Source organism: Pseudophryne corroboree, chromosome 1 (assembly GCF_028390025.1).
Source record: "Pseudophryne corroboree isolate aPseCor3 chromosome 1, aPseCor3.hap2, whole genome shotgun sequence".
Lineage (NCBI taxonomy): Eukaryota > Metazoa > Chordata > Amphibia > Anura > Myobatrachidae > Pseudophryne > Pseudophryne corroboree.
Window position 1 is genome coordinate 905,958,964 of NC_086444.1, and position 23,654 is coordinate 905,982,617.

General features: G+C 46.3%; 1 long non-coding RNA gene across 1 annotated transcript; it reads right to left on the minus strand.

Moving 5' to 3' along the window:
• Positions 1-12,513: 12,513 nt before the first annotated feature.
• On the minus strand, positions 12,514-17,190 carry LOC134965147 (uncharacterized). The gene is made up of 2 exons (XR_010188338.1): positions 16,534-17,190; positions 12,514-13,874 (listed from the first exon to the last, which is right to left on the minus strand). It is a non-coding gene; the product is annotated as an uncharacterized LOC134965147 (long non-coding RNA).
• Positions 17,191-23,654: the final 6,464 nt, after the last annotated feature.

Here is a 23,654-nt window from a genome sequence, read left to right on the forward strand (position 1 = left end):
CTCCAGACAGGAAAACAGCCTAGGAAGTAGGTTCTATTTTTATGAAGATAAAAAGACAAAGTATTTGTAATGACTCTAGCAATCACTTAGCATAACATTAATGACATTTAATTGTCATAACACACACTGAGACTAGAATCAAATATGCACAGGTGTACAGCTGTGCCAGGAGAGACAGAAAAACTATGCTGGCACTAGTATGGTGTTGACGTGTGGCCCTGTGGGGGCATTACGTTTCAGTCTGACTTGTTTACTGACATGAATGATAAATAGACCCATGGCTGGTATCCAGTGTATAAAGCATCAGCTTGAAACTTGCAGATGATAAAAAGATTTGCATTTTCTTCATTATTTAAATGTTTTTTCCACTCGTTATATTGATGCCTTTGGATTGGGCTACAGTAATGGATCGGTACACACTATACAATTATCGGTCCGATAAGCCAATAATAATGCGATGGGCCTGTATTTTGGTGTACTGTAAGGATGACTCTTTTGGCCAAACGCTGATAAAACAGTCCAAAAACGTCCAGAAATGCTAAGATTCAATTATTGAATAAGTCAGACTTGATAGAAGATCGGCTGAAAGGTTCTGATATCATGCAGTGTGTCTGCATCCTCAATAATCTGCTCATATTTACTACGATTTCTCCCGATTACCTTATCCAACTTGTGTTCAGACATATGCAAAATAAATGTAGTGTGGCAGAAAAAAAATCCCAAACACTTAAAGGTACATTTACTGAAGTGCGGGTTTTAAAAGTGTAGATGGTACCCATAGCAACCAATCATATTGTACTTATCATTTTTGGGGGGTTTTTCAAAAAATTTTTATTGAGACATCATGAAAATCACAACACAAGGTGAGATGTACATAGATCATGGAGTAATAATACACAGGTATTAAAATCAGAAGACGTACATCAATTTTCCTTTTTTCTAATAATAAAGACATTAGCTTTCCAAGAATTCAACAGTTATTACACTGATGTTATTGTATACAGTATAGGCAACCAAGAGGGAGGCCGCCACAATCGCCCGCTCCTAGACCAAAGATGTAGGTTGGTCCTGTGCAGCCAATCTAGTCAGGTACCATGTGGTGTTCTTGAGGCTGTTGTGAATGTGTAGACGTGTATTAAGGGGCAAAGTGGAGATATAGGATTCCCAAAGATTAAAGAATCGATCCACTTGTTTACCTTTATCTACAATGGCCTCCGCCCTGTCCATCCTAAAAATATGATTTAGCGTATTTAAAAATAATGGTATCTGTGGTGGTGTACTATTTATCCATCCCTGTAGTATCGTCTTTTTCCCCGCCGCACTTAAGGCTATCAGTATTTTTTTACATTCCGATGGCATGCAGAGAACAGGGTCAATGATACCCAAAACTGCCCATTCGGGGGTAAAGGGCACATAGGTTATTAAGTTAGCCTCCGCATATCTCCTAACTAGATGCCAAAAATATTGCACAATCGGACATGCCCACAAACAATGAAAGGTATCAGCCTCACTCTGGTGGCATTTTGGACAAGAATGTGATTCAGTCGCTCCAATATGGAAGCGCCGCAATGGGGATAGGTAAGTGTTATGATACACATTAAGAAACAATTCAGTGTACATGCTTGCTGGGAGGACTTTTCGGGAGTAAAGTAGTGCTTTTTCCATAATTGATATGGTCAGGTCAGGAAAGTGAGCCAACCATGTGGACATACCACCTGTCACAGTAGCGTGATCTAATATTTTTCTCAAAAAAGTATAGTGGATGGAAATGGCCTTGTGACTCGGTACAGGGTGTGTTAAGACAAGAGGCTATCCAGAGGGTTGGTCCAGTCCCCATCCGCAAAGTGTGCAAGAACATGCCTGACATAGGATTGTGTTTGTAGAAATGGAAGGGGAGACGAAGCAATCACAGCATGCCTCGTTGAAACCTCTGAAAGGGTGAGCAGATGGTGGTCTTCCACAGACACCAATAAACAAATTGACGTTATACCATCCTCCCTCCACATTTTGAAGGGGTGGGCAGCCATGCCGTCTAAAAAAAGTCTGGGTTTTTAATTAGGGGTAAGTGTAAGGATTGATATGGGTTCAATTTCGCATCATGTCGCAGTATGTACCACATTTTCCTAGTAGACCATAGAAGAGGGTTAGACTGAACATGAGCAGGTATTTCCCAGTCGTGTTGGTGGAGGAAACATGTCAAGGCTACAGTCGATAGGAAGCAATGTTCGAGGGATGTATTCGTATAGATAGAGCTGTTTTGCAGCCAGTCCCTTAAATGTCTCAAAAGAGCAGCATGATTATAAACCACTACATCTGGAAAACTGATACCCCCGTTGGATTTAGGTTGAGCAAGTTTACGCAAAGCAATACGTGCTCGGCCCCCCTTCCATATGAAGGTTCTAATAATTTTATTCATCTGTTGTGAGTCCTGCTTAGTCAACAGTATAGGAAGCGTTTGCAAGGGGTACAGTATGCGTGGTATAGCCACCATTTTTAAGAGGTTAGCCCTACCGAGATATGACAATGGAAGACGCTCCCACCTCTTAATGTCATCAGTAAGGGTGTGTATGGCCTTATGTATGTTGAGCTTGTATAGTTCTGAAATATAGCGTGGCACCATAATATCCAAGTATATACTATATGTGGACACCCAGTGTAAGGGGAAATGTGTGGCCCAAGTCGGACACGTCACATTGCCACACAACAACAAGGCTTTAGATTTGTCCATATTAATACTAAAACCTGAAATGTGGCCAAATAATTGAATCTTGTCTAAGATCTGAGTAAGAGAATGTTCGGGGTCTGATATATAAAGAAGGATATCGTCAGCGAAAGCTGAAAGTTTAATTTCCTGACCACCCACTTTTATACCTCTAAAAACAGACCAATCCTGTAATGTCCTAAGCAACGGGTCAAGGGCCAAATTAAATAGCAGAGGCGATAGAGGGCATCCCTGACGGGTTCCCCTTTCCAAAAAGAATCGTTGGCCTCTGATCCCATTAATTGAGAGGCAGATGGAGCGTTGTAGATATATCGTATATAGTTAATAAAGCTCGTGTCAAACCCCCTTCTCTCCAATACGGCAAACAAATGTGGCCATAGTACCATATCAAAGGCCTTATTGGCATCGAGGCTAAGAAGCATGTTTGAGTCTGTGCATGGAGACTGAGACGCCGCCACCGCCGCCAGAGCCATGCGGATTGCTTTAACCGCATGTCTGCCAGTTACAAAACCCAAAACGGATTGAAGCCGCGTCGCCATTATCTTGGCTAATAGTTTGTAGTCTACATTTAAGAGACTAATTGGTCTGTAGGAAGAAAGGAAATTGGTGTCCCTACCAGGTTTAGGGATAAGTGTAATAAAGGCTTCATTAAAGAGCGGGGATGGAGAACTCCTCTCATGTATTGCGTGAAACAATTCCAGTAAGGAGAGGATAATTTGGGCCTGTAACATGCGGTAATAATCTCCCGACAAGCCTTCTGGGCCTGATGACTTACCATGGGGCAAATTGGAGATAGCAGTGTTAATTTCCTCCGCCGTTATATGACCCACAAGGGCTTCTCTCTGGTCTCTGGTCAGGGGGGGCAATACTTCATCTGTGAGCAACTGTGTTTGTATATCAGTATCTATTTGTGCCGACTGAAACAAGGACTGAAAATAGGATTGAAATTGTTCTACTATTTCCTGAGATTTAGTGATAACCCGGCCGGACCTGGGGTGGTGTCTGGTGGTTATAACATGTCGTTTTTGAGGAGGTCTAGAAATGACCGCCAATAATCTACCAGCCTTATTGCCCCATGTATAAAATGTATTTTTGGTGAAATCTAAGGAATGTTTCGCTTGGGTAGCTAAGTAGGTTTCAAGCAGGCGTCTAGCCTGTTTGTATTCGTTAAGGGTAGTCTCCGTTGGGTTAGAAGTATATGTTCGGAAGGCCCTGGACATGGTTGCTTTTAACGTAGTGTATTCCAATTTGGAATCTCTTTTTTTCCAGGTGACATAACTAATAATGTGACCCCTCATCACTGCCTTTGAGGCATTCCAAAAGATTTCGGGTTTGTCCCATTATTCTATGTTGTCATCAACGTAATTGGTCCAATGATATGTTAGGTATAGTTTAAAGTCCTCCGAGTCTGCCAGGTATTGTGGGAATCGCCAAATATGATCTGTCGAATGCATATGGGGATGGGCCAGCGCTAGCGTGACAGGGCCATGATCAGAGATCAATATATTGAGTATATCTACCCCAGCAATCTGGGACATTAAGTCATCGGCAATTAAGAACCTGTCAATATGAGACAAAGTTCCATGTGCCAACGATAAATGGGTGTGCGTCCTCTCAGTTGGATGTAGCAATCTCCATGGGTTAGAGAGGTCTAAGGAGTCTCAAAATGCCAGTAGGTGTCTGCTTTGGGAGTCAGTGGTTCTCGGTACACTCGGTGATCTGTCAACTGTAGGATCGTCCACCATGTTATAATCCCCACCCACTATTAGGGAGTAGTTAGTTCTGCTTATAAGAATATGGGCAATGTCCTGAATAAAAGTATGCGTATTGACATTCGGGGCATATAAGTTGACAAGGGTATATTTTGTATGAAAAAGCTCTATGTCCATAATGATATATCTGCCTTCGGGATCAATGATTTCTGTCAAAACAGTAACAGGAAGGTTTTTTGAAAAAGTATGGCTACCCCTCTGGCTTTTGTGCGAAAAGGAGCAGCGATACAAGAACCAAGCCATGGTGCTTTCAATACATTTTCCTCACCCGCTAGCCAGTGAGTTCCTTGTAAGAAAATCACATCCGTGTGGAAGCGTTTAAGGTGCGTGACCACACGTCGTCGTTTGACTGGGGAATTAAGTCCTCCTACATCCCAAGAAATGAATTGTATCGGTTTTGGGGGTATTACCTCAGATGAGGAAGAAACTGCAGACGGCATGGCTACCCAATCCCCCTAGGGCAGTGAGAAACTTGACAGGTGAGCAATAAATTCAAGCGGACAGTGGCGGCTCCCCTCCCAACCCAAGGCCGCCAGGATAGCAGTGATTTCAACAGCATAAACGTCAGCGCAACATGAAATGTGTAGCACAGTCTTAATGTTTGAAATAACAATAGTGAACCATAATGACTCATAACTCTATTTTCTAACATTTTCCTAACAACCAAAACCATGGTGGGCACCAACTAGGTCTAGTGGTGCGCACACAAAATACTAACAAAGTAATTATTAAATTAGTAAAAGTGGATACTTATAGTAAATTACAGTATGAACTATGGGGGTCATTCCGAGTTGTTCGCTCGTTGTTGATTTTCGCAACGGAGCGATTAAGGCAAAAATGCGCATGCGCATGGTTCGCAGTGCACATGCGGTTAGTATTTTAGCACAAAACTTAGTAGATTTACTCACGTCCGAACGAAGATCTTTCATCGTTGAAGTGATCGGAGTGTGATTGACAGAAAGTGGGTGTTTCTGGGCGGAAACTGGCCGTTTTCTGGGAGTGTGCGGAAAAACGCAGGCGTGTCATGGAAAAACGCGGGAGTGCCTGGAGAAACGGGGGAGTGGCTGGCCGACCGCTGGGCGTGTGTGTGACGTCAAACCAGGAACGAAACTGACTGAACTGATCGCTATTTGTGAGTAGGTCTGGAGCTACTCAGAAACTGCTAAGAAATTTCTATTCGCAAATTCTGCTAATCTTTCGTTCGCAATTCTGCTAAGCTAAGATACACTCCCAGAGGGCGGCGGCTTAGCATGTGCAATGCTGCTAAAAGCAGCTAGCGAGCTAACAACTCGGAATCACCCCCTATGAGAGAAGAAGAAAAAATAATTGGCAAACACACATCCGCCCGAGGCGGGAGTACCCGAACCGGTCAACCCATGGCACCTCACCGACAGATACCCTAAATAACAGGCGACTTTGATGGGGATTTGTGAGTCAGAAAGTGAGATCTCGCCACTTCCGGGTCTGTGTAAAACATTTGATTACCATTTTCTGAGACCCGCAGTTTGGCTGGGTACAACAAGGCAAACCTGATATTTTTACTATGTAAATGGGAACAAACGTCAGAGAATTCCTTTCTTTTCTGAGCCACTGCAGCCGAGAAGTCTTGAAATATCAAGATCTTGTGACCCCTGACTAACAATTCTCTAATTTTACGATAAACTGTGAGAACCTCCGGAATGCCTATAAATTGAAGGTTATTCATCAGAGATCTATTTTCCAGATCCTCAACTTTATCCTGCAGTTGTTGTATATATTTATATTGGGACGATATCCTCTCCTTACAGGATTGGACCAAGTCCTCAGTGTCACCCTGTCTCGTTTCCAACGCAGTAAGACGCGTTGCATGAGAGTCTATGCGAGCCAAACCCGTTTCTAAGCGGGCCTGTAGGTCGTCAAATCGCTTATCAAGCAAGGGCATAAGGAAATCTGAAATCTCTTTTGCCGTCAGAGGGGGGGGGGGGTTATCACTAGGTAAGCTAGGTGATTCCGACCCATGTCCAACCGGGGAGGGTGGACCTGATTTAGGGGGGGCCTCTTTCCCCTTCCCTGCTTTATAAGAGGTGTTGGATTGTTTTGGAGGCATGGTCTTGTCGAGGTATTTGTCCATACCCCAGAGAATGAAATGTGGAACAATCAACGTCTCCTACAAATAGTGTTCCCCCTGATATAGACAGTGGTGGAAAAACAGAGGTGATTACATATAAAGCTCGGGCGGAGGTGTTAAACCAAGCTTATTATCTAGAGCATACCGCAACCTGCGAGAAAGCCCACGGCACAGCCCGACAACAAACTACGGTAATTCTCGGCTGGGGTGAAAACATATCTAGGAACAATATGATATGTCAAGCAATACGGAGTAGAGTATCTGAATGAAAATAACAAACGTCACATGATGGTATAAGAAAAATAACAAATGGTACATAAAGGTTGCTTCAGGAGCCAGCAAAGCTGAATATATGGCTAAAGCAATCAAAGAGACACAGAAGAAGAATGCAATCTCTCTGTGAGTCTCCTAACAAGGAATCACTGGGTGGCACTATTCCCTCTGTTGCAGCATTATGCACGCTGCACAACTCTTAACACAAAGTCAGGTGATATGATTTCCCTTGTATAGCAAACAAAGCCTAAGCTCGGCAATTAGGGGAATGATATATAGAGTCCTCCTCTGGGAGCGAAATGTCTCGATATAGCACCAGCCAGTGCTATGCAGCATCAGAAGAAACGGTAGGCACTCTGACAAGGACCACAGCAACTCGGTAGACCAGTCCCTTCCGTTAGTATATAAGGGGCTCTCGAGTAGGGGGGAGAAGGAAAGAGAGGAGCAAGTGAGGGTAGCTTTTGGACAAGGAGGAGAGGGATGTATTGCGAGGGGGGGGGAAGGTTCACACAGGAGGGGGGCGGTACCAAGTGAGGGGCAATGTAAAAGAAGAAAGGGGAGATTGTTAGTAAAAGGCAGTAGGGGGGACAAACAATATTAGTACCTGGGGTAGTTGCAAGGCCTTGCAGGCAAGCAATAATAGCAGCAGGCAGCAGGTCATCTCTAGGAACACCAGCGACTGAAGGCCTTGAGAGTCGCAGTCTTGAGGTCCCTTGGATATCAGCTGTATGGACGGGCAGTCTCAGCGGTACAAGTATAGAAGGGGCACCTTAGTAATCAGGAGCACGTCTGCACGGACACACAGCCGCTCGGCAGGTATACACTCCCGCTGGCTCCCACGGTCATTTACCAGGGCACGGGTCATGGTGGGTAGCAGCAGCTCCAGCCAGTGAAGCGTCCGTGGCAGTGTGAGCGGTCAGCCACGGCAATCCCCGCGGGCACCCCCAGCAGCACAGAGCCGGGTGGATCACGTAGGCCCCAGAGAAATCCGCTGTGTTTGTGGCGCGGTCGGGCCGGCGGCAAGGGGATGGCTCGCGCCGCGCCCCGATCCACGATATGGGGAGGCAGGAAGGCTTTCCGACAGATAGCAGCTCCGTACGGGGCGGGAGATCCAGGAGTGGTGTCACGGCAGGGGGATCCTCCGCCGACGGTTCAGGCCTCCAGAGCCCAGCCCCGGGGACCCACGGCCGGAGACTCGGCCAGTGATGGTGGAGACGCCGCCCCACAAAGCAGGTATTGAGTAACCAGTATTGTAGTCTCCCAAAAAGAGACGAGCTGAAAGGAGTCAGTGGGGAGGGGGGGGGGGCAGAGCGGACGGAGCCTTGTTTCTTCAGGCGCATTCCTCCTGGGGTTCGCGCCCAATCCAGGCAGCTACCCACGCCGTCAGTATTAACGGCTCGACTTCGGCGGAAAATAGGTCCACAGGTACTTGTAAGGTATTAAAATGTTCCTCCACACTCCCATAAAATATGTAACTCCTAGAAGGCAAGATAAGGAGGATTGAGGTGGATTTCTCTAGCCCCTGTGCAGAGAGAAGTTAAAAAGCGGCCATGCTAGATGCCCCGCCCACCGGAAGTCTCAAATCTTGTACTTATCATTTATCTAGCACCTTCTAGAACCCCACCCTGAGAGATGAGAAAAGTTTTCTATCCATAGTATATGATTGATGTATTGCATCAAGCCAGAGGTGGATTAAGGCTCTGGGAGGCCAGGGGCACTAAAGAGCAGGGGGCCCCCATGGACATAAATAAAAGTTTTATATATATGTATATATATATATATATATATATTCAAACAAATATAAAACCACAGCACTTGCCACCACAGAGGCGGGGTGCAATGTCTGCACTCACCACTCATAGGGTGGGGTGCATGTAGCCCATGGCCACCTACTTAAATATATACAAACATAAAATTCAGCACTCACCATAGCAAGCTCACTTATCCTTACAACAACAATAAATAAATGATGGGGGTTTAGTTAGTGAATTGGCCAATGCACGGAAGCCTGCAAACCGATCGCCAAGGTACCCCACCTTCATGCAGGTCCTACACTATCACAGAGTCTTAAAAATTTAAACCTGGCAACTGTGTCACACATAATATAACTGCAAATATGCCTACTTGGTTTAATGTGCACATGCCACATATTTTATGGCTTTTAAAGGTACACTAGTCACCTGACACTGGCTGATAATTTATTAAGGAACATCTGACACAGGTTTAGGACAATTGAGTTTACATAGGGGTGCATGAAAAAGCTTGTGACTACAGTTAATAAGAGTTAACCAAAGATTAACCCTGCAATATACAAACAAATATAAAACCACAGCACTCATCACCCCAGAAGTGGGGTGCAATGTTTGCACTCACCACTCATAGGGTGGGGTGCATGTAGCCCATGGCCACCTACTTAAATATATACAAACATAAAATTCAGCACTCACCATAGCAAGCTCACTTATCCTCACAACATCAATAAATAAATGATGGGGGTTTAGTTAGTGAATTGGCCAATGCACGGAAGCCTGCAAACTAATCGCCAAGGTACCCCACCTTCATGCAGGTCCTACACTATCACAGAGTCTTAAAAATGTAAACCTGGCAACTGTATCACACATACTATAACTGCAAATATGCCTACTTGGTTTAATGTGCACCTGCCACATACCTTATGGCTTTTAAAGGTACACTAGTCACCTGACACTGGCTGATGTCAATCAGGCAGAGGCGGTCGCTGGGCAGGAGGGGGCGGAACGGCGGCATTTGTCTGCCATTTCGTGGGCACAGTCCGGCCAACGCAGGCGTGGCCGGACCGTGCGGGGAGTGGCCCGCAGCGGCTGCGTGACGTCATATGCAGCCGCTGCGGGCCGGGAAGTGACGAGTAGCTCTCGGCCAGCACGCTAAAGCTGCGCTGGTCGGGAGCTACTCTTGAAGTGCAAATGCATCGCCGCTGTGTGATGCCAAAGCACTTCTGCGCGGGAAGGGGCGGCACTGACATGCGGGGCGGACTAGCCCTGTGCTGGGCGTCCCCCCGCATGTCAGTGTGAATGATCGTTTAATTTAGCACAGCTACGATCATCTCGGAATGAGGGCCTATATCCCCCTATACACTACACTATATCCCCTATATGCTGTACTACATTACTACATTACATGCTCCTGTACACTGCACTACATGCTACAGTATATCACTACACTACAGCCCTCATTACTAACAATAAGAATAGAACATCTCTGTGCCTACCATGTGGAAGATCTCAGCTCCTCTGTCCTGTGAAGCAGGGGTGTATCTAGGGGTCCGAGCGCCCCTGGCAAAGTAATGGGCTGGCGCCCCCCCTACACACATTTGGAATAAGGTGTGAGTATTGGAAATGGGGCATGGTCTTGTGGGGACACAATAGTACTTCCAATTCAAATTATGCCACACAGTAGTGTCCATTATTCACATTACACCACACAGTAGTCTCACGTATTCACGTTACACGATCCCTCCCCCCCCCTTACACACCTTTCCCACAGCCTGACGTTAACCCGCCCCCCCCCAAAAGCCTCTTCAGTGGTGCCTAACCCTACCCACCCATCCTAATATCCCCCCCTGCAGCCTAACCCTAGCCCTCCCGCCCTCGCTGCCTAACCCTAATCCTCCCACGTGGTTTGCCAGTAGAGACTTTGGCACCAACTCGATCTGGATTTTGGCATTCTGCATCACTATCTATGTTGGGATGCCAGCATCAGCATTCCGACCAGATTCGGGATGCTGGCATCAGCTTTTCAACCGCCGGGATGGCAAACACCGGCATCTTGACTGCATCCTGAATTAAATGCTAATGAGCTGCTGTGAGATGAGCCTCAAATGGACCCAGCCATTAAACAAACACCATTAGTTGGATGGTAGAAGTGCCATTAGTTGGATGGTAGAAGTGCTTCCTGTATATAAAATGGAAGCATCGTTATTAGTAATAGGCTTTAATTAATAAGAGACTTCTGCTTATGCACTGTGGGGTGGGTCTGATATGTTAGGTCGACAGTTATCATGTTGATAACTGTCGATGTTATTGTCATCACGTTGATATCACATGGATGACATGATAGAATGTCGACAAGCCATTGCTGGTGGCCTAGTGTCTTACTTGCGCCCGACACTAGTGGTATCTCCAGCATTATCTCCCCAGTCCCGGTGGTCACATGAGGAGATACTCAGACGGAGGCATCTGAGGAGTGGCATTCCAGTGAGTATTGTTCCCCAATACCTAACCCCCCTCCGTAGCCTAATCCTAACCTCCCCCAACAGCCTAACCCTTCTGACAGCGCCCCTAACCCTAACTGTCGGCATTCTGAGGATGTCATCATATTGAACCATGTTGACACTGTGGTGTCGATATTTTGAATGACGACATGGTAACTATTGACCATGTGATTGGATCCCCTGTGGGGTATATTTTTTGAAGTACAAAAAGCATTTGATAGTGCCTTTTCCTATCCATTAAAAGAGTACTTTTGCACTTGCATGAGCTAGCCTATTTAACAAACATCACAGCTGTACATGTATATCTTATAAGGCGTTTAAAAAACAAATCTTAGAATATTCTCTATGCTTAGAGATTGTAATAATTTTTACCAATATTTAACTTTTTTCAATTTTTTATTTTTGAAGTGGAAGTGGAAATAAAAGTCCAAGTGCATCAAACACGATAAGTCCATGGCGAACTAGTAACAGTTACCATAATGCACAACAACAACCTACATAATGTAGGTTTGTGTAAAATAAAAAGCAACTTAAACTTATAAAATTAGTATGAGCACTCACTTGGGCATATGCCCATTTGTATCTGCTGAGACACACTTGACATAAAGCTGGCGTCTATGCTAATTGTACAGAACTGAATGCATCATAAGGTGCCCCTGACTGAGCATATGGGCTTCAAAACTTACATGTGTCTGATTTGGGCATTTTGTTTAAAACCACTTAACTGATGATTTTTCCCTACAAAAGCGTTAACAACATTGTTTTTTAAAATTTATTTTATTTAATAAAGTTGAAAAAGTATTTGTTAAAATATTTAAACATTATATTATGCACATCTGCAGAACGGATCTCCTCGTCAAAAACGGGGGGACAGGGTGGGACGGCGCAGTTGCATGACATCTGACCATGCCAGTTAAGTGGTTTTAAGCACACGTATTGTACATCTACTGTAACTCAGTATGAGCCACACTGGGACCAGGAATGCAGATCTGTGCTGTAAGTCCAGTCCAGTAATCACCCATAAATAGGGAGATTTATCAAAGCTTGGAAAGTGGAGAAAGATACAGCACTAACCAATGAGCTTCTGTCATGTTACAGGCTGTGTTTGAAAATTACAGGAGCTGATTGGTTGGTACTTTAACTCTCTTCACTTTCTCCCTCTCCAAGCTTTGATAAATCTGCCCCATGACTGGACACAGTATTTTGGCTATGCTTTATGGTTTATATAACTTTAGTATTGTTTGTCATAGTATTTGCTTGTTTTTAAAAATAAAATAAAAAAATCTCAGTTTACTTCAAAGTATATATGAAACACAACAATGATTGTGAATCTTTAAAATATAGATATAATGATCTAATATTCATTAAAAGAGAGCGCACCAAAAAAATGTATTTAATATTCTCATAAAAAATTTAATATTGATAGGTAAACACAATAAATGGATGATACCCTTCAAGATCAGCAGAAGTCCAAATAGTTAATGTAGCATATTGGTAAATCTGAACTAAGAATAGTTCAACTCCAATAGACGAGTCTTTAGTAATGCTGGAGGTTATAGTTCCTCAGTTCAGTTTTAACAGTAAGTTGAGCTCTAAAAGGAGATTATAACTTTACTTACTTGTGTAGGACTGCTGATTGGTATTGCCAGATGAGGCCCAGTATAATGAAGCAGTCACTTAACAGTCCTGTTGTGAGATCCGGATTTTATCAAATAATCAGGCCTGCGCTATGGTCGACTTTGCCTGCTAGTAGGTGTAACCCACAGGAAAGACAATTTCTGCATAACAATTTCCAGAACTTCTGATATCTCCATTATATTTACCCCTCGTGTTAATAAAGGCTCTTGAGAAATTTGGAACTGTACGTTGCAGTATAATTATTCATCTCTGGAGTATTGTCTCATTTTCACCAATAATTAATTTACAACAAGCTCTGCAGAAAAAAAACTTTCAACATAGCATAGCATTGATATGTAGGCTGTATCAATACTTATTTTAAATACAGTACTAGGTTCATACTGTAATCAATAAAAAGCAGAAATTGAAAGGTTACTAATGAAGTGTTGTTCTGATAATAGGATATCTAGAATAGGATATTGTTGAAAAACTTCCACTTAGAAAAAATACTTTAAGTACTAAATAATGCTAATTGGAATAATTAGTTCCTCTGGCCCAGGGAACCCGCTCCATATATGGTGATCGTGCCCCTTACTCCAACCCTACTGGAAGGAGATACTTTCACTTTCTGATGAAATTACGGGTGAAGAGGTACCAACAGATCCCCTGTTTTGGCTGTTTCATTACTCGTCTAAACCCATCTCGAGCTATAAACATTCCTTATTATGCCATCTCAACAATGCCGCCAAAGCGGTGATTCCTGTCCGCTGGCGATCCTCCTCCCCTCCAACCGTTAGGGATTGGATGAATAGAGTAGATCTTTATATGGACTTAGATGATATAATGATATCTGCTGATGGGGGATATTCATCCTTCAGGGACACGTGGGTTCGATGGCTACTTTTTAAAGATTCCCCAACCTCTAGGTCCATCCTCGCCTCCAGTTTTTCCACGTCCTCTTAGACATTTCCCCACCTAAACGTACTGCTTCCTGTTGTGTAGTAGGCAAGAGACTCGCGCTTTGGACCAGGTGATTCTGATTCTGGTTCTTCTCCTTTCCCTTTTCTTTTTCTCCTCTACCTCTTTCCGTATCTTTTCTTTCCTCTTCTTCTTTATCTTGTTTCTTGATTTGAGCTAATAGGGTTAACAAGACATGTTTGACTATCAAATTATACCTTTCCACATGTTTGAGTTCTTACAACACATTGTTTACATGCTCTCCTGTTATTAGCTATGGAAGCTAGACGGGCCTGCAGTTGTATTACGATACTACTTTTTATTGCAATTGTCTGTATGTTAACCGTTTGTCATTGCTACTGTTTTTCAATAAACATATTTTGCACTAATTGTAATAATTATAATAAACTCTGCAATATGACATGGAGTAAAACTGAGCTGCTTAGCATAATTTGGGCAAAAATATGGACCCATCAACCGCGACCAGGCAATCTCATCTGGTTGGTCCCAAACATTCCTAAGGTTCATGTCCAGAGCATGGAAGCCCCCACCCCCACCCCCCAGACCAGCACCAGCCAATCGCCCCAAGGCATCACACTAGTGAGAGGTTTAAGTGTTAAAAAGTGTTCCATTAGTAAGAAGCAGCAGCTATGTGTTGACAATGTTTCATAGGTGAGAGGTAATAATAATTAGAGGGGTTAAAAATTGTTACATAGATAAAAACAATATACTGTATATACATTTATTCAGGACTTACAGTTCATAGTGCCTTTTTCAGTATGCAGTCTACAAATGCTAGAAACCCTTGAGCAGGTAGGAGGGGTGCTAATCCAATCTGAAGGTGGGCATTTGGTGGGCCCATATTTGTAGCCACAATTATGCTAAGCACTTCAATTTTACTCTTTGCTATATTGCAGAGTTTATTTTAATTAATTCACACATTTGGTCGGATGTAATGGAGTCCGAGTTTACCCGATGTGCGGGATGCTGCCCAAACTTGGATGTTTTTTAAAGGAGCATTCCTTGCATGCCTTGTAAATGACTACACCTTTAAAAAAAAGTATACATAGTATGGCAACAGACGGAATCAGCGATTGACAGTCTGATACTATTTGGGGATGGAGAGGGTGGTGGCGATGGCCTATTTCTTAAAATAGCATGTCACCACCATTGTGGGGGAGTGCCAAGGCTGGAATCTAAGTCAGAAGACAAAGATTTCTTGTATTCATTGTTGCATCTGCAGTGACCAGCTTGCATGCCCCCATGGGTCACACAGCCTTCCGGTGGTGTCGCAGATGATCCAATGCTGCATCCTAGGAGTGATGTCTCCTGCTGCATTACCAGATTAGTACCATTGTATAAAAAGGGACAGGAGCGTTACTAAATCTGGGAGGTGTGGCCATGCAGGCCAGCAAAAGGTGGGTACTATGGGTACAGGAGACCACTCAGGAGACCGCAGAAACCACCATAGGTTTTGGGTGCTGTCACTCGCCCTGCTAGTGAATACTGCAGGGCGTTGACATGAAGGGGGAGCCATTCAAAATATATATATATATATTGTATATTTTTCTGTGAAGAGGAGCAGCAAAAGTGAAAGTTGGTAAGCGAGGCCAGGGGCTGGAGCTGGAGTGACATTGGGGGCTTACTGGACCCGGAGAATTACAGAGGAAGAGGGAGATGCTGGAGAGATGGGAGGTAGACTGGAATAAAGGGAATGGCAGTACATATAATGGTTAGCATTACTGCCTCTCAGCACTGAGGTCATAGGTTGGATTCCCACCCTGGCCCTAACTGTGTGAAGTTTGTAAATTGTCCCTGTGCTTGTGTGGGTTTCCTCTGGGTGCTCCGGTTTCATTCCGTAATCCACAAATACACTGATAGGTTTTTTGTCTCCTGGAAAAATTGAACACTAGTGTTTAGGTATGCGTGTATATGTGCAGACTAGATGGGCCACAAGGTTCTTATCTGCCATCATATGTTTCTATGAGTCTGGAGTCGGGGAGACAGAGAGGAGGATGAGGCTGGAGATGAAGATACAGATAGGGGGATAACGCTGAAGGTACTGAGATGGAGAGCCACATAAGGGGACCCAAAACCATGAGACTACCAGGCCCCATGATTTCTGTTGCGTTCCCTGTGGCCATGCCACAATGCAAAATATGATTTATCTTCTCCCACAGCTTGCTGGTCTCCATCCAGGTCCCTTGGACAATGCTGGGCCTAGGTAATTAATACCCTCTCTCATCGACCTTGGGTAAGAAGAATGTGAGGGGAATCAGGAATTCACAAAGTGGATACAGTAGATGTGTGTTTGGCTGAAGTTTTGGTTACACTAAGTACAGTATCACTAATATCATAGGTAAATAAGATTGATAGACAGTATGTTCTAAGTAAAGGAGACCTAACTTAAACTGCAATTTTTCTTCTAGGCTAAATTATAATTTTTATTAAACATACTTTTGTGCTATAGTTCAGTTCCGCTGCTGGCGATTAATGTTCACTTAAGGACATGATATTGGTCTGATGCTGGACAATGAATATGAGGGATGCAAATAATTCTTTATCTACAACTTTTATTTAGGAGAAATCATAAAATTACAAGTAACCCAAAATTCTAAAATACAGACGTTGTCTCAAAAGGAATGTGAATTCTGGAAACGTGTGATAATTACAAGCATCAAATAGGATTCAATCAAGAAAAAGGCAAAAGTCATTGCTGGTTTTTTTCCTATTAAAAGATTACCAATTTACCACCTATGAATATAGGGTATAGAAATGTTTCTCATCTGTAATCTTCATTGGAATAAAACAACAGGCTACAGTAAGTAATGCAGACCTCCTGATGCACCTTGCTAGCACTGTATGTCCACAGTTGACTGCCCAAAGCCCATAGATAGGGAGATAGCTGCTGGAGATGTCTCTGTTTCACAGGAACTTATTGCTTACACAGGAGAGGAACATTTAATTCATTTCAGCACAGTGAGCGGTGATCTTTCCATGCAAAGCAAAACAAGGGTTAAAACAATCATATTTATAACAAAGGCAGAAGATCTAGTGAAGCTTTTGTGGCAAAATCAAGAAAGAGAAAGTTACTAGTAATGAATTAATTACTACATTTGCGCCATTAAATAAGGCAAGGAAACAATTTATGATTGGGTAACCCTCTTTGTACACAGCGGCTGTGTGATAATATGCTAATACTGCACTAGGCGTCTCATATAAATAGACATCTCCTGCCACCGTCTGTGATCGCTGCTGCATGAACAGACATGGCATCTGCACCCTCTGTGTGAACCTTGAGGTTACTCAGGATGCCCGGTGTTTCACTGGAGCCAGTGAAGCTGCATACAAGGAGAGAGCAACTGGCCTTAGCGTGCCAAGAAAATGGGGCCAACACACCCCGTTTTCTGTATTGCTCTGTCATTGCCACATGTCAATCATGCTGCAGCTTAGGGCAGTGATGGCTAACCTTGACACCCCAGATGTTGTTGAACTACACATCCCAGCATGCCCTGCTACAGTTTTGCTATTTGGCCATACTAAAACTGATGCAGGGCATGCTGGGATGTGTAGTTCAACAACAGCTGGAGTGTCAAGGTTAGCCATCACTGGCTTAGGGGATACTGAGACCATCCTGCAAAACAGATCAGCATATGCTCCGTACAGATCCTGCACATGCTCCGTACAGATCCTGCACATGCTCAAATCGATAAACATCGGAGATGAACTGTATGTATACCATTGGGTTTGCATACATCTCTGAAATAGGCCCTGGATCTTCTTATTAGAAACCCATAAATAATGTTGTTGTTGTTGTTGTTTTTTTTTTTTTTAAATAAATAGTTGTTTTTCAGTAAAAACAGATATTACAGCTACTGTGAGGAGCACTACAAAATGGTATACGTTCAGGATACAAGCAGTTGAAATCCCAATGCTGGATTCCCAACATGCATCCCGAAGAACAGTGCCGGAATACCGACATCAGTTGAAATTGCCGATGTCAAAATCCCGACAGCCGGTATCCCAAACATAAGTATGCTGTGGACTGTTAGGGTCAGATTGCGGGGGAGGGGGAGAGGTTACGTTTAAGAACCACCGGGGAGATTAGGGTTAGGCTGCATGGAGGGGGGTTAGGTTTAGGCACCACCTAGAAGGGTTAGGGTTAGGCTGTGGGGGGGATGGAGGGTTAGGCTGTGGGAAAGTAGGGCTAGGGTTTGGAGGGTAGCGGGGGAGGGTAAGTATTCTTGCCAAACCCCTGTCGGGATTCCCTCCATTAGGATGCCGCTGTTGGTCTTCTGACCACCAGAACCCCTAACACCGGCAGTGGCAAACGCAGGATTTCTAGAGGGGGGTTTCCAAATGCAGTCCATAGTATCCCCCTCTGTAGAACACTGGAGCAAGTGCGGGAGTCTAGGGAAGCAGTAGAATAACACAGTAATGACCCTGGACATTAATGTAAACATTGGTCTTTTTATACACGTTATACTGTATGGAAAACAGTATTAATATTTTACACTATATATGCAGAATACTGCACTTTCCAAGCACACATTCTCCCACCTCATGGTAAGGCTCCTGTTTCTTCTTCCTGGTAGTTACTCTCTGGTCTAGTGCACTGATTGAGGACTCAGAGCCACACACACAGCAAACCTGGTAGAAGAAGCTGCTGCCACTGGTCATGTTTCGTAAACTGCATGATGTGGTGTCAGCTCTAGTAATTGTATTATATATTGTTGCTATTGTCATAATTTGAGCCACTTGCCAAGAGGAGGAGGGGTTTCTGGGCAACTGGAAACCCCCCCTGCATTTGCCTATGACCAGGCACCCATATCACACCCCTACAAAACAATACTGGAGATGCCATGAGCAGTGTGGGGAAAGACAGGGATTATGTTTTTCTACAGAAAATGCATGTTTGGTATGCTTTAGATACAGTGCTCCATATTAGGCAAATCCTTTATCTAAAAATATTTATAATTGCAATTTGCTATTGTAAATTAATATTCTGCTGATATCAATGCAATCCGTTCCAGTGCTGTGCTGAATACTATTAATCCCAAGGTGACAGACTCAGGTGATATAATGATGTCACGTTAGCACTTACCACAGGCTCAAGGACACCATATTGCTCCACACGTATATGTGACAGGTTGGTAGCCTAATGCTCATTCTTAGACAGTAGATGGATGTGTTAATAGCAGTAGGATTCTCATGATAGTGTGGGTTATTATTATCCCGTAAAAAGAAACAGTGTCACGCAGTATAACGGATTGTACCCGCTTCTGCTTTTATTTGGTAGTTTTATTTCAGCATGAAAGAACACAGCAGATCCGATGTATCTCTATAGCACCAGCAGTACAGTAGACACTAGACAGTAATGATTAACTAATGTGTGTGACAGATTGTGGAGAGGGGTGAATGAGACAGATAGCGGCCCCATCACAAAGTCTCCTGGGACATATTCTCTTTCATTTGCAAACACACTGCCAGTCATATAGGTTATTAAAAATGCTATGCGGATTGCTTAAATTATGTATATTGCAAAGGTAATTTATGTTTTTATAAATAGTCAATTAATGTGTTTAACTGAATGTAATGTAGCAATTGAAAAGTTCTATCTTTTCCAGATATTCAATGTGGCTAATTTGATTTGCACATAAGCAGTGTCCTAGATTCTGGATCCCGCTGGTCTATAGCAGTTATACCATTGACATGAGAATACTGTACCTTCCTTTCAGAGACATGCTTATTAAGAGATCTTTGAACATACAGCACATACAGATTAGTAAATCACTAAACTGCACCCCAAGATAATCTTCCCATAGTTGCGATAGAAAATATATCCTAGATCATACAGAAATAAATAGACTGGATTACTGTAATGCCTTTATTTAGTGTTAGAAACTGTTCAGCCAGCAGATGACAGTATGTAATATACTTAAGATACAGGAAGCACAACAGTTTCTTAATTTAATGGTCAATTCACTGTAGTCTGTACTGTGGCAGAATATCACAGTGGATACTAAGATACTGTCGGTCATAGTATCTTCAGTAGAAGGCCCACGTATGTGAGAGGTGCGGCTGCTGTGCGTGTGGTGGTGCCTGCTGCCGTGCAGGTGTAGACTCGGTACTCACCAGGCGCCGCTCGCTCTCACCTTCAGGTACCGGAACCCTCAACGGACCTGGAAATCTTCACTCGGATCCGGACACGGCGATTCCCTCTCGGAGCTGACCGACGACCTAGCTGAGGAGAGAAGGGTTTACATCAAAGGGGTATCGACCCTTCTTCCGGTGGAACAGGGGATACCCCAGGGGTGGCTGCGACCTTCACCGGCTGGGTGAATGGTCATCACCGGCACAAAGCCTCAGCTACCCAGCTTTCACACACTCGCGCTTTCGCACGTAGTGTGATGAAAGGGATTCTCACGTCCGTGAGCAATCCTAACTCCGGCGCTCGGGGACAAACAAGGGACAGACGTACACGGATGCTACTCACCGTCACGAGTCTTGCACTCCGATCTTCTCCACTTACAGGTCCCTGTAAGGAGGCAAAGAGAAACAGCCGTGCAGGGCCTAACTCTGACCTAGTGTCACACCCTATACTATCTACAACAGCGGAGCCCTCAAACTAGCTCTGTGGGTGTGGTGCAACACAACTATGCACAACTTACACAACACATACACTTTGCCCTGCACGGTAACAACATATAACACACTATCGGAGTTACAACATAAAACGGTGCTGTCCCTTTATCTACCCGACCCAGAACACCCAGTAGTGGGGACCGCACAGCTCACCCACCTACCGTACTCTCAGGGTGGCCTGAGCCTAGCGCCCAGTACCACCTTTACTCACCTCAGGGAAACGCTGCTTCGCTGGGCCTAGCGCCCCCTAACTGCCCACAGGCCTGACTTTGCCCACGGGCCTAGCGCCCGCCTAACTTGCCGCCCGTTGGGTGACCTGGGCCTTGTGCCCAGGGTCACCTTTCATATCCCTAATTGGCCACAAATCCACTAGGGCCTAGCGCCCTCTAATGTCCCCACAGGCCTAGTGCCTGAACGTGCCCCTCGGGCCTAATGCCCGCCTAACTGTGCCCACAGGCCGGTGGCCTGACTATCCTCATGGGCCTAGTGCCCAACATGTGCCCCCCAGGCCTAGTGCCTGCCTATCTGGTGCCGCAGAGGTTGGGTGGCTTGGGCCTAATGCCCAAACCACCTAATCAGAATAATGACCCCCAATCTCCTAACTGCGCCACAGGCCTAGTGCCTGACTTGTGCCCGCGGGCCTAATGCCCGTCCCTGGTGGTCGAGGGAGGAAGAGGGGAGGATAGCCTCACTGAGGCCTTACCTAACCCGAGGGCCTCCGACACAGTCTTCTGCCGCTGACCCGTCCTGGCCAGCGGCGTCGCCTCCGCTGCTCCGCGTCCAGCCGCCGCTGGACATCTCCTTCCTGGGGCCCGACGTCTTCCGGCCTCTTCAGCGGCCACCGGAGCTCCTCTCCCTGCGGCCGTCGTCGTCTTTCTCCACGCAGTCCTTGTTTCCTGTCCGGCTCCTCTTCCTTCTTCGCGCTCTTCTGCGCGCGCGCTGTCCTCTTCGGCTCCCGCCCGCGACGTCTTCTCCTCTTCCCGCTCCTCAGCGCCGTCGTCCTCCGCTCTGGCTCCCGCCCGGCGTCTGACGTCAGACGCCGGGGGCGGGGCCTATGACGCGGCGAGCGCCGATTGGCTCGCCGCGTCTCTCTCCTATTGGCTGCCGCTCCGGGAGCCGCGATTGGCTCCCGGAGGGCGCCAACATTCAAACCCTCCAGCCTGGGGTCCGGTGCAGGGAAAAGGGTAATCCCTGCACCGGACACCCGCCGCCGCCACGCACCCAGCGCTGGGGACAGACAAGCTGCCCCAGCGCTGTCCCCAACTAGGGACAACACAGATGTGCCCACAGGGCACATCCTTACATTTCCCCCCCCTTTTTCCTTTGTAGTCCCTACAAAGTTCCTCACGACGCCCATTGTCCGCGGGTCAGGGAATTCCGAGGTCCCTCCGGCGAGGGTGCATTCGGGGGCCCAGCCTGGACCAGCTGTGACCCCACATCCTTCCTCCTCCAGCTCCGGGTTCCTCTTGCGTCCTGACCTCCATCGGCGGATCCTCTGGGGGAGTGGCATCTCCTCACGGTCGCTTGACGTTGGCCACCAAGGGGAATCTTCTTCCACGGGGACAACAGTCACCCACTCTTGGCCTCCGATATCGTCTGTGGCTTCGTCCCTGTCTTCCGGGTGTGGTATCGACCACCACCCAACAGCGGAATCCTCCGGGGCATCCGTTTCCTCCCGGGCAACAGCCACAACATGTCGCATTTCCTCGTGGGGCATCTCCAAAGGTCCTGTGTCTTCCTCTGGAACGGGTCCTCCCACGGCATCACAGTCCTGTCCCCGTACGTCGGTCCATTTCGGCACTCCTGGCAGGTATTCTTGCTCCAGGACTATCTCCTCCTCTTCACGGAGGGCATTCAACTGGGAGCATGACTCCACCCGATCCTGCCAGTCACTCTCGTCGGCGCTTCCGATGCCAGAGTCGTCCTCCATCTGTTCTGGGAGGGATTCGTCGGCGGACAGCTCACCGTAGTCAGAGTCCTCTTCCGATATCTGGACTGGGGTCTCCTCAGCGTACTTATTCTTTTCCGCTGGCACCTCTGTTTCCTCAGCGTACTCCTTCGCTTCCGCTGGATCCTTTTCTTCCTCAGCGTACTCCTGCGCTTCCGCTGGCATCTCTTGGTACCCAGGACACTCCTGTTCCGCACGTCCTGGTCGTGGACGGTTCCATCGCGGGGAGATTCCGGACGTCTCAGTCACTGGGTCTTCACGCTTTTCTTGACAGCGTGGCCTCTTCACCTCCCAGTCGTCCACCTCCGCCTCATGCGGGAAAGGATTCTGCCTTACTGGGGTCACTTTCTTGGGACAGAGTAGGTCCTCGGCATCTTCCCAAGGGCACTCACTGGCCGCATGTCCTGGTCGCCGACACTTCCAACAAGGGAGGGCCACTGCCACCTTCTCCAAGACGGGTTCCTGGTCCACCTCCTTCACTGGGGAATCTTCACCCGTTGGTTCCGGCTCCGAAGAAATGGGCACCTGCGAATTAACTTCCAGCAAGGCCTTCCGCTCCATTTCCCTGGTTTCCTCCTCCCATCTCTGGGCGCGACCATCCGCAATCATCCGGTCTTCGTTCCACGGACAATCGGGAAGCGCATGTCCTCTCGCCTCGCAGAGCGCACACACAGGCTCTGCAGCCACCCGGTCCCAAAGCTGCTGACGAGACTCAGTCAGCTGCTTCACCGTGGCCTCGTAGTCCGTCCGGTCTTCAGTCCATGGACATTCCAGGAGCCGATGTCGGGGATCTCCACAGTTTTCACACCGGAAATCAACCTCGTCTTCGCTCAACTCTTCGTTCCAAGGACAACTGTTGTGCTCATGCCCGTAGTTTCCGCAGAGCAAACACCAGGACTCCTTCTTCGCTTGGCCCTTCTGACGTCTTCGGTCCGCTTCCTGGACCACCTTCTTTGGGGACGTCTTTCGCCAAGTACACTCGTCGGCAAAGTGACCCATTTGCCGACATTTCTTGCAGGGCGTCACAGCGGCTTTCTTGCGCCCCTTCTCCCGGCGCTCTTCTTTTCCACGCTGGACCGACCGCTGCACCATCTTCAGGATGTCTGCCCCAGACACCGTCACCCAGTCGCTCTGGTCCACACACATCCGGGGGTGAGTCTTCTCCGGAGCCGTCTGCAGGGAGGTCTTCTTGGTGGCGTTCCACATCGTGTCCGTGATCCGGTCTCTTTTATCCTGCCGACTACGCCAAGTGTGAGAGGTGCGGCTGCTGTGCGTGTGGTGGTGCCTGCTGCCGTGCAGGTGTAGACTCGGTACTCACCAGGCGCCGCTCGCTCTCACCTTCAGGTACCGGAACCCTCAACGGA